This window comes from Elephantulus edwardii, unplaced genomic scaffold (assembly GCF_000299155.1).
Source record: "Elephantulus edwardii isolate Elephantulus edwardi_28Jun2011 unplaced genomic scaffold, EleEdw1.0 scaffold00024, whole genome shotgun sequence".
Lineage (NCBI taxonomy): Eukaryota > Metazoa > Chordata > Mammalia > Macroscelidea > Macroscelididae > Elephantulus > Elephantulus edwardii.
Window position 1 is genome coordinate 1,130,332 of NW_006399774.1, and position 8,505 is coordinate 1,138,836.

The window sequence follows — 8,505 nt, forward strand, 5'->3', positions numbered from 1 at the left end:
AGAGAGAGAGAGAGAGAGGGCACGATGGACTAAATAGCAGAAACGGTAGTCTCCCACCCTATTCTTTGTTTTTCCCACCTGGTGAGGACTCGCACTCGCACTCCTAACCCAAAAGCAGCTACCTCGAATCCACCAGCTGCCATGAGAGAGAAAGACAGGCAAGCCACTCTGTGCAGTGTACAGCCTCTGAAAACTCACTCAAGGGTCAGCTGAGAGTCAGTTCTGACTTGGGGAATGAAAGAGGGAGTGAATATTCTCACAATAGAGGATGCAAGTGGAAGAACTTGGAGTTTGTTGGGGTTTACTCTGCAGCGCTGCCTCAGAGTTAAGAGTAAACTATTATGGTAGAACCTGTTCTGGTGAACACTCATACATGTGCTTTATCAAGATCCTGTCTTCGTCTATTCTCAGTGGAGGCAGCCTTTGCACCATCCCGTTTCCACTCACAACCCAAGGAATCCCACAGGAAATGGCCCGAGCAGTTAGCATCAGACTTTACAACTCGAAGGACTCTGTGTTCCATTCAGCCTCTTACTTCTAATTTGATCAAGAGCATTTTGCAAAATGTTTTTGTGTGCCCTTGATCTTGATGTACAAGTGATTGCTCTCCTACCTCTTCAGTGACTATGAGGCTTTTTTTCACCTGTTTACTTTGGGAAATTTTATATTTCATTTTACAAGAAAGTCATGAAGATAATATGAAGTCCCTATACACAATGACTAAGGATGACAGAAGAAGAATTGGTGCCTTCGAGTGGTGGAGAAGAGTCTTGAACATACCATGGGCTGCCAAGAAAACAAGTAGGTCTGTCTTGGAGAGGGTGAAACCAAGTCTCTCCTTGGAGGCTCGGATTTTGAAGCTCCACCTCAATTACTTTGGGCATGTCACCAGGAGAGATCAGTCCTTGGAGAAGGAAATCATCCTCGAAAGGGTGGATGTATAGTGCAGGAGAGGGAGACCCTGGATAAGGTGGATTGATCCAGTATCTGGGGCAATGGGGGTTGGTGTGTTAGAGTAGGTGAGACTGGCTCTGGACAGGGAAGGGCTCAGAGCCACTGTACATAGGGTCACTGTGCATCACAGGAGACTCAACTAATAACATTCTGTGACAGATTTGGAAGCATCCACTTCCTAAATTTGCCTCCAGAAATTCTATGAACTTTGATAAGTGTCGATAGTTGTAGAAAGGCTTCAGGCTTTTTGTTCATAGGGTTGCTATGAGTTGTGCTCGACTCAAAGGCAATCAACAACAACAATGCTCACTACAAGCTCTGACAGCCTACTGGGTAAAGAGTTGTGCTGTCAACTCAGAGGCAGGCCATTCGAATGCACCAGCTGTTCCCATGTGATGTACAGCCTCCGAAAACTCACTGGCTCCGACGCCATTGTGATTAGGTAGTTGGTTAATTGGTTGATATGGCCTACATCCTGCTATCCCCAATGCTAATGTTTTGCATAGCCACGGCACAAGGAATCCTGGTGGCACAGGGCATAGCGTATTGAGTTGCTAACTGAAGGGTCAATGGTTTGAATCCACCAGCTGCTCTGAGAGAGAAAGGTGGGCCTTCTCCTTCCAGAAAGATTTACAGCCTCGGAGACAATGAGTTGGAGCTAACTGGATAGACATTGTTTGGTTTAATGTGTATGTGTTTGGTTATAGGTAAATACATTGTTGCTGTTATATACCATTGAGTTAGAACCAGTTCATAGCTGATGATCTGGTGGGTTTTCAGATGTTGTAAACCACGCAGGAGGAGATTGCCTATCTTTTTTCTATGGACCAGCTAGCTGCTTCCAATCATGTGCTCTCATTAGGTTAATAGTGGAACTATTAATAGTTAATATAACTAGTTAATAGTGGAACTCATTAACGCTAGGCTTTATAGCTCCTAATATTTATGTATGAGAGGGGTTTAGAAGATGCCATGGCACTCACTAGAGACATTATTGCTAACATCAGATGGATCTTGGCAGAAAGCAAAGAGTACCAGAGGAATGTCTATCTGTGTTTCATTGACTATGCAAAGACATTTGACTGTGTGGATCACAGCAGATTGCAGTTAATCATGAGAAGAATGGGAATCCCAGAACACTTGATTGTGCTTACGTGAAACTTATACTTGGACTAGAAGGCACTCATCAGAACAGAGCAAGCAAACACTGTGTGGTTCAAAATCAGGGAGGGAGTATATCAGGGATGCATTCTGTCTCCATACCCTTTCTATCTGTATGTGCAACAGATCATTTGAGAAGCTGGACTTTATGAGGAGGAGGAGTGCAGCATCAGGATTGAAGAAGGTCATTGCATTATACAGATGAGACAAAACCTCACTTGCCAAAACTGAGGAGGACCTGATGTGTTTGCTCCGGAAGGTCAAGGACTATAGTCTTCAATATGGATTGAAAATCAACATCAAGAAGACAAAGATTCTCACCCTTTAGGCTCATTGGCAGCACTATGATAGATGGAGAATAGATTGAGATTGGTAACAGTTTCAGTTTACTGGAGAATATATTGAGACTGGTAACAGTTTCAGTTACTCAGCTCCACAATCATCACTCTTGGCACCAGAAGTCAGGAAACTAAAAGATGATTACATTGGGGAAGTCTGCTGTCAGTGACCTCTCCAAAGTGCTAAAGAAAATTAATATCAGTAAGATTCACCTGATCCAGGCCTTGGTTTTCACAGTTACTTGCAAGTACTTGCATTTATTTCACAATTAAATAGCTGAACAATGATTAAGGACCACAAAAGAAGAATTGATGCCTTTAGGTTGTAATGCTAGAGAGAGTATTGAACATGCCTTGGACCACCGAGAAAACAAATAGGTCTGTCTTAGAGTAAAACCAAGTTTCTACTTGGAGGCTAGGATTTTGAAGCCCTATCTCACATACTTTGGGCACGTGGCCAGAAGATATCAGTCCCTGGAGAAGGACATCATGCTTGGAAGGGTGGAGGGAGGGACAACGCAGGAGAGGAAGACCCCAGATGAGATGTATTGACAGTGACTGGGGCAATGGGGTTAGGTGTGTGGGAGTCAGTTCAGAGCAATTGTACTTAGGGTCACTATGAGTCATGGGTAACTTGATGGCACCTAACAACAACAACATATTAGATATTTAAACAATAGTACATTATTAAAAACCTATGAACTTAACAGAATAGCAAGACTTTTCCCTCTACCTCTTAATTCCCAAACAACTGTTACATAAGTTTTAAAAATCACATCCCCTTGGTCAATCACGCTCAGCATTAAAGAACATTTGTCACTGTAGTCCTGCCCTACCAGTAACTCAAGATCCAAGTTGGGCCTGTAGAAAATCCAGAGGTAGAAGTCTGTTCTGCTGGGTGATGGCTCTTCACTTGTAAGCACACCACTTTCTCAGAGGAAGGTGGTTCAGGTGGGCCCTCCTCATATCCCTGGCATTGCCCTTGTAATAAATGAAAGTAATTGAAGTGGTTGTAATTGAGATTGTTTTTAACTTTGACTCAAGACACATCATGAGGTCAGTTGTCTGCAACCAACTGACAGCAAAGCCAACGTCTGACTTTGTATTCCTCCAGTTCTTCTGGCTCATAGAATAACTTCATGACTGTACTTGAGTCTTTCTCCTGCCTCCCCCTCTTTGATTCATGTGCCGGCATTGCAATGGAGAGCTACGTAACTGAGTTACTCATCAGCATTGAACACAGCACTTTCTCCTGACTTCCATGGTCCTCCTTCCAAGGAACTGCTAGGTGTTTGGTGTCTAGAATAGCAATGAGCAGGATTTGCAGCCCTGTTGTGAGGAGAGCATGTCCTTGGCCTTGAAGAGTGGCTTCTCCCTGGAAGTCACAACTGGGAGAAGGAGACCTTGGGGCCAGCACCTCTCCCCTCCACACATAGCACGCCTGGTCACAGGGAGCCTGGACTTGGCTTGTCGTGGAAAGTTCCGTATCAAACCTAAATCCTGCTGAGAGACAAATTAGAATCATGAGGTGCTGCTTTGCATTCTGGTCATGAAGTTCCAGAGGAAAGCAATTAAAATAATGAAAGTTTGCACAGTACACAGAGAAACGCTAAGAAACGAGAACTCTTGGGCAGAGAAAGGGGGGAAAAAGGAGAGGAGCTCATCATAAAGTAGACAGTACCAAATACATCACCGTGGAGCTGGGTAGCACCTTTTCTTCCTACCGAGGAAATCATCAAAAGGATTATTATATTGTAGTGGGGTTTTGGCTGACAATGTTTCTAGTTGTAAGGATCCCTGAGACTCTCAGGGCCCTTTCTGTGTGTTTCCTTCAAAGCCAAGTTCATAGTCCAATGCCAAGGAACACACTGGCCAGTCCTGAAGGAAGCCAGAGCCCATCTTTTGTAGGGTCTTCCTCAAGGTCTGCACAATGCATGACATGGTCTGTGTTTGGCAACTTCTCAGAAGTTATTTTATTATAAGCCTCAAATTTGGCATTTGAGAGGAAAGAGAAAAGGAGTTAAGAGAAGCAAAAGAAAGCAACAAGATGCCAGAAGGCTAATCCTGTCTGCCTGGAACAGTCACTCCAACCATAGAAGCTTCTTTTTTCTGAAGTTCCCTGTAGGGTTAGGTTTACAAATTACCTCAGTATCTAATATGCAATTTTACCTTCCAAATCTACTTGTCCTAATCCATAGCAATATCACGTATTAAAGGAAGAACTAAAACTTTAGAAGTTAATTGCATACATCTACCTATTATATGAACAAAAGTTAATAGGTAGGAAATCAGTATTTCATAGGAAAAGGTAATTCTCTAAATGACTTCTGCATTAACAATATCAAACCAAAATATAATGCAATCCACATATGTAATTTTGAATTGTCTGGTCTTCTTTCCTAAACAACATGCCTCCGGAAACTCCATGAACTTTGATAAATGTCGATAGTTACAGACAGGCTTCAGGCCTTGTGTTCGTAGGGTCGCTGTGAGTTATGCTCGACTTGATGGCAATCAACAATAACAGTCTTCTTTCAGTTGCCATTGAAAGAAACAAACAAAATCTTAAGATTATTTACCCCAATAAGGAACTCTGGAGGTGCAGTTACATGTTCAAATTTATCCTTTGAACACAATATTTCACCTAATCTCATCTTGAAAACTGATATTATATGTGGAATTGAGGCCCTGGTGACATAGTGTATTATACGTTGCACTGCTGACTGAAAGATCAGCAGTTCAAATCCACCAGCAGCTCCTCAGGAGAAAGATGGACAGTGTTTTCCCATAAAGATTTACAGCCTCGGAACCTGCACAAGGGTCACTGTGAGACAGAATCTACTTGGCAGAAATGGATTGGGTGTGAGTTTGTTTATCTCCACAATGTTAGTGTAACCTGTAATAAACATAAAAGCATTATTGGTGAAGTTGCTTCCAGGTTTGGTTCCTACTAAGTCTGCGAAACTGGTGTGTATTTTTCACTCACAGTACCTCTCCCTTTGAACAAGCTTCATCCCCAGGGTTCAACAGACGCATATGCGGTAAGTGGCCACCGAGGTGAACAGCGTAGCCCTCAATAAGAATTGGTCAGCTGTATTCGAAAGAGTAGACCAGACAGGGTGGAAATCTGAAATTATTTTGAGGGAGGTGAGAACAGGACTAGACAGTTTTTATAAGGTACATTTCCTTATGTGAGAAAACTGTAATTATCTTTAAGCATAGGATCAACTTAAAAAAAAAAAAAGTCGTCCTTCTGTTTGCAGATTTAGCCTTCTTTTCCGTGCTCTGTAAGACCCGACTGTATGTTTTGCTCTGTCATTGATAATTGGAGATATTTAGTTTGGAGCACAAAGCTTGGCTAAACACTACAGATGCCAAATATTTTAAATGCTCTGTAAAGTGCTAGGTTAGTAGTCGGACAAACTAGGGGGTCCTCACAGCCTAGTTTACTCATTTTGTTGTTGTTCTCAGGTGCTGTTGAGTCAGGTACAACTCAGCGACCCTTCGAACAACAAGCAGATCAGAACAAGCCCTATCCTGTGCCACCCTCATAGTCTCTGCCATGTTCAAGCTCATTGCCATAGTCACTTTGCCACTCCATCTCCCTGAGAGTCTCCCTCTCCTGCATTACCCTTCCACCTTTCACAGCACGATGCCTTTTTCTAAGAGGCCCTGATATGAAATCATCAAGTCTACCCTAGGAAGGGCTTAATATGTGTTGCTATTGAAAATTGACAAGAAATGCTCTGCTGACCTCGTTTTTCACATCCTGCTTTCCTCGTCCCTTAGATGTAGCTTTTAAAAGCACTGTGGTCAGGCAAGGATAGAGAGATCGGCACTTAAGAGTCATTACTGGGGTGCCAGAGAAGGAAAGAGCAGAGTCTGGTTTAATTAGCGTTGTTTCTGTTTAACAATGGGGTGGGAAAATATGGCAGTGGGTGTTGGTAACATTTACACTACACAATTGATGTCATTTGTTTCATCAAACTGTACAAGGGGAAAATGTTGAATTGGCAAATGTTTATTATATCTGTTCTTAACAATGATTGGAAAAAAAGCAAGGTACTTTTATGGACTGAGGCTCAGTGTCAAGAAAACAAAGATTCTCACCACTGGACCAATTGGCAGCATCAGGATGGATGGCAAAGAGATTGAGATTGTTCACAGCTTCAGTTTACTCGGCTCCACAGTCAACACTCTTGGCACCAGCAGTCAGGAAATCAAAAAGCGCATCGCGATGGGAAAGTCTGCTGTTAGGGACCTCCCTAAAGTACTCAGGAGCAATGGTATCTCTCTGGAGACTAAGGTGCACCTGATACAGGCCATGGTCTTTGCAATCACTTGTTATGCATCAGAGAGTTGGACAATGACTAGGGAGGACAGAAGGAGAGTGGATGCTTTTGAGCTGTGGTGCTGGAGAAGAGTACTGAATGTACCATGGACCACCAGGAAAACAAACAGATTCATCTTGGAGAGGATTAAACCTAGCTACTCCTTGGAGGCAAGGATTCTGGGGCTTCGTCTGACATACTTTGGACATGTTGCCAGGAGGGACGGGTCCTTGGAGAGGGACATCGTGCTTGGGAGGGTGGAGGGACAGCGCAGGAGGGGAAGACCCTCTATGAGACGGATTGATTCGGTGACTGGGGTAATCGGGATGGGTGTGTCAGAGGCAGTGCGGTTGGCGCAGGATAGAGCAGGGTTTAGGGCTGTTGTGCATAGGGTCGCTATGAGTCGCAAACGACTCGACGGCACATAACAACAACAACAACAACAACAACTTTTCTCTCTGGCAGCCCAACATGGACTTCTGTAAATACTTCGAACAATTTTTCATTCCTCCTTAATTCCTGAATAGATAAAAGAAGTGATGATAGGAAAGAAAGGATTCTCTGTCTTGTATTCATTCCCAATAATGAATGTAGTAGAGGTCTTTCCAAGCATCGTGACCTTTCATATAGAGGATGTTCAATGTGTGTTTGGTTGTCATAGTCATCACATGCTGGAAGTCTTAAATAATCTTCATATTTTTCCCAAGTGAGAGTTCATTCCCTGCAGTGAGGTAAGGCCCATGGTCATGACCATGGTGAATGTCAATGGGAAGAAAGCTTTATGTGTGGTCCTACTTTGAACTGTCCGTGACAGTTCTTAACATCATCCACCAATGTAGACATTGCCTGTTGACATAAGCACCCTGATGTGATGGCTACTCCTTGGCTTTGTGGCACAGTCAAGTTGAGTCAGGCTGTTCAGGCAAGTGCATTTTAACGACTCTCACCAACCCACGTTTTATAGGCTATACAATTATTTCAGAGCAGGCAGAAAGAATATTGCAAAGCTCGACAAATTCGCAGCATACTCTAACATGTGACAGTGGTTGAGCTGGTAAATTATTTCCTACTTATTTTTTACCATTTCTTCTCATTGACCCTGAGTTTCTTCCTTTTTTTTATTCATGACTTCAATATTTACATTATATATTTGTATTACTATTTCCTAGCTAGGAAAAGTATGTTAAAGAAAATTAACTTGTCAGATTCTTTGTGTTCTAGAAATAGGGTTATCAGTTGTTTAATGAGCTTTCTTTTCTAGCCAAGCTAAATTCACATTCTTCTGGAAAATTTTCATTAATCTCTATATGTCTATATACCCTATGTATATAATGTTCTATGTGATTTGTCATATTATAACTTTCTAAATACAAGTTTCATCTATTTTTAGAACAAAACTCATGAGCATAGATTTTGGTAGTAAAGTAACCAGGTGTTTTGTTTTGATTTGTTTTGTTTAAACGAGCCAAAATAAAGACCTTTCTTCTTTGATGGCAAACTTATAGAAAAATGTTTAATTTCTATAAACTTAGGTCCTCATTAAGGGGGAAATGGAGATATTGCTTTGTCAGTGAAAAGTCTGAAATGTGGGTATTCCAATGAAATAACCATTATGAAAGTTGACTTCCTGGAGGATCTCTTTTGAACCAATATCCTATTTGTTCTGAGTTTTGAAGAAAAGACTTTTCTTATCCTCTATTCTAAATATTGAAAGATATATA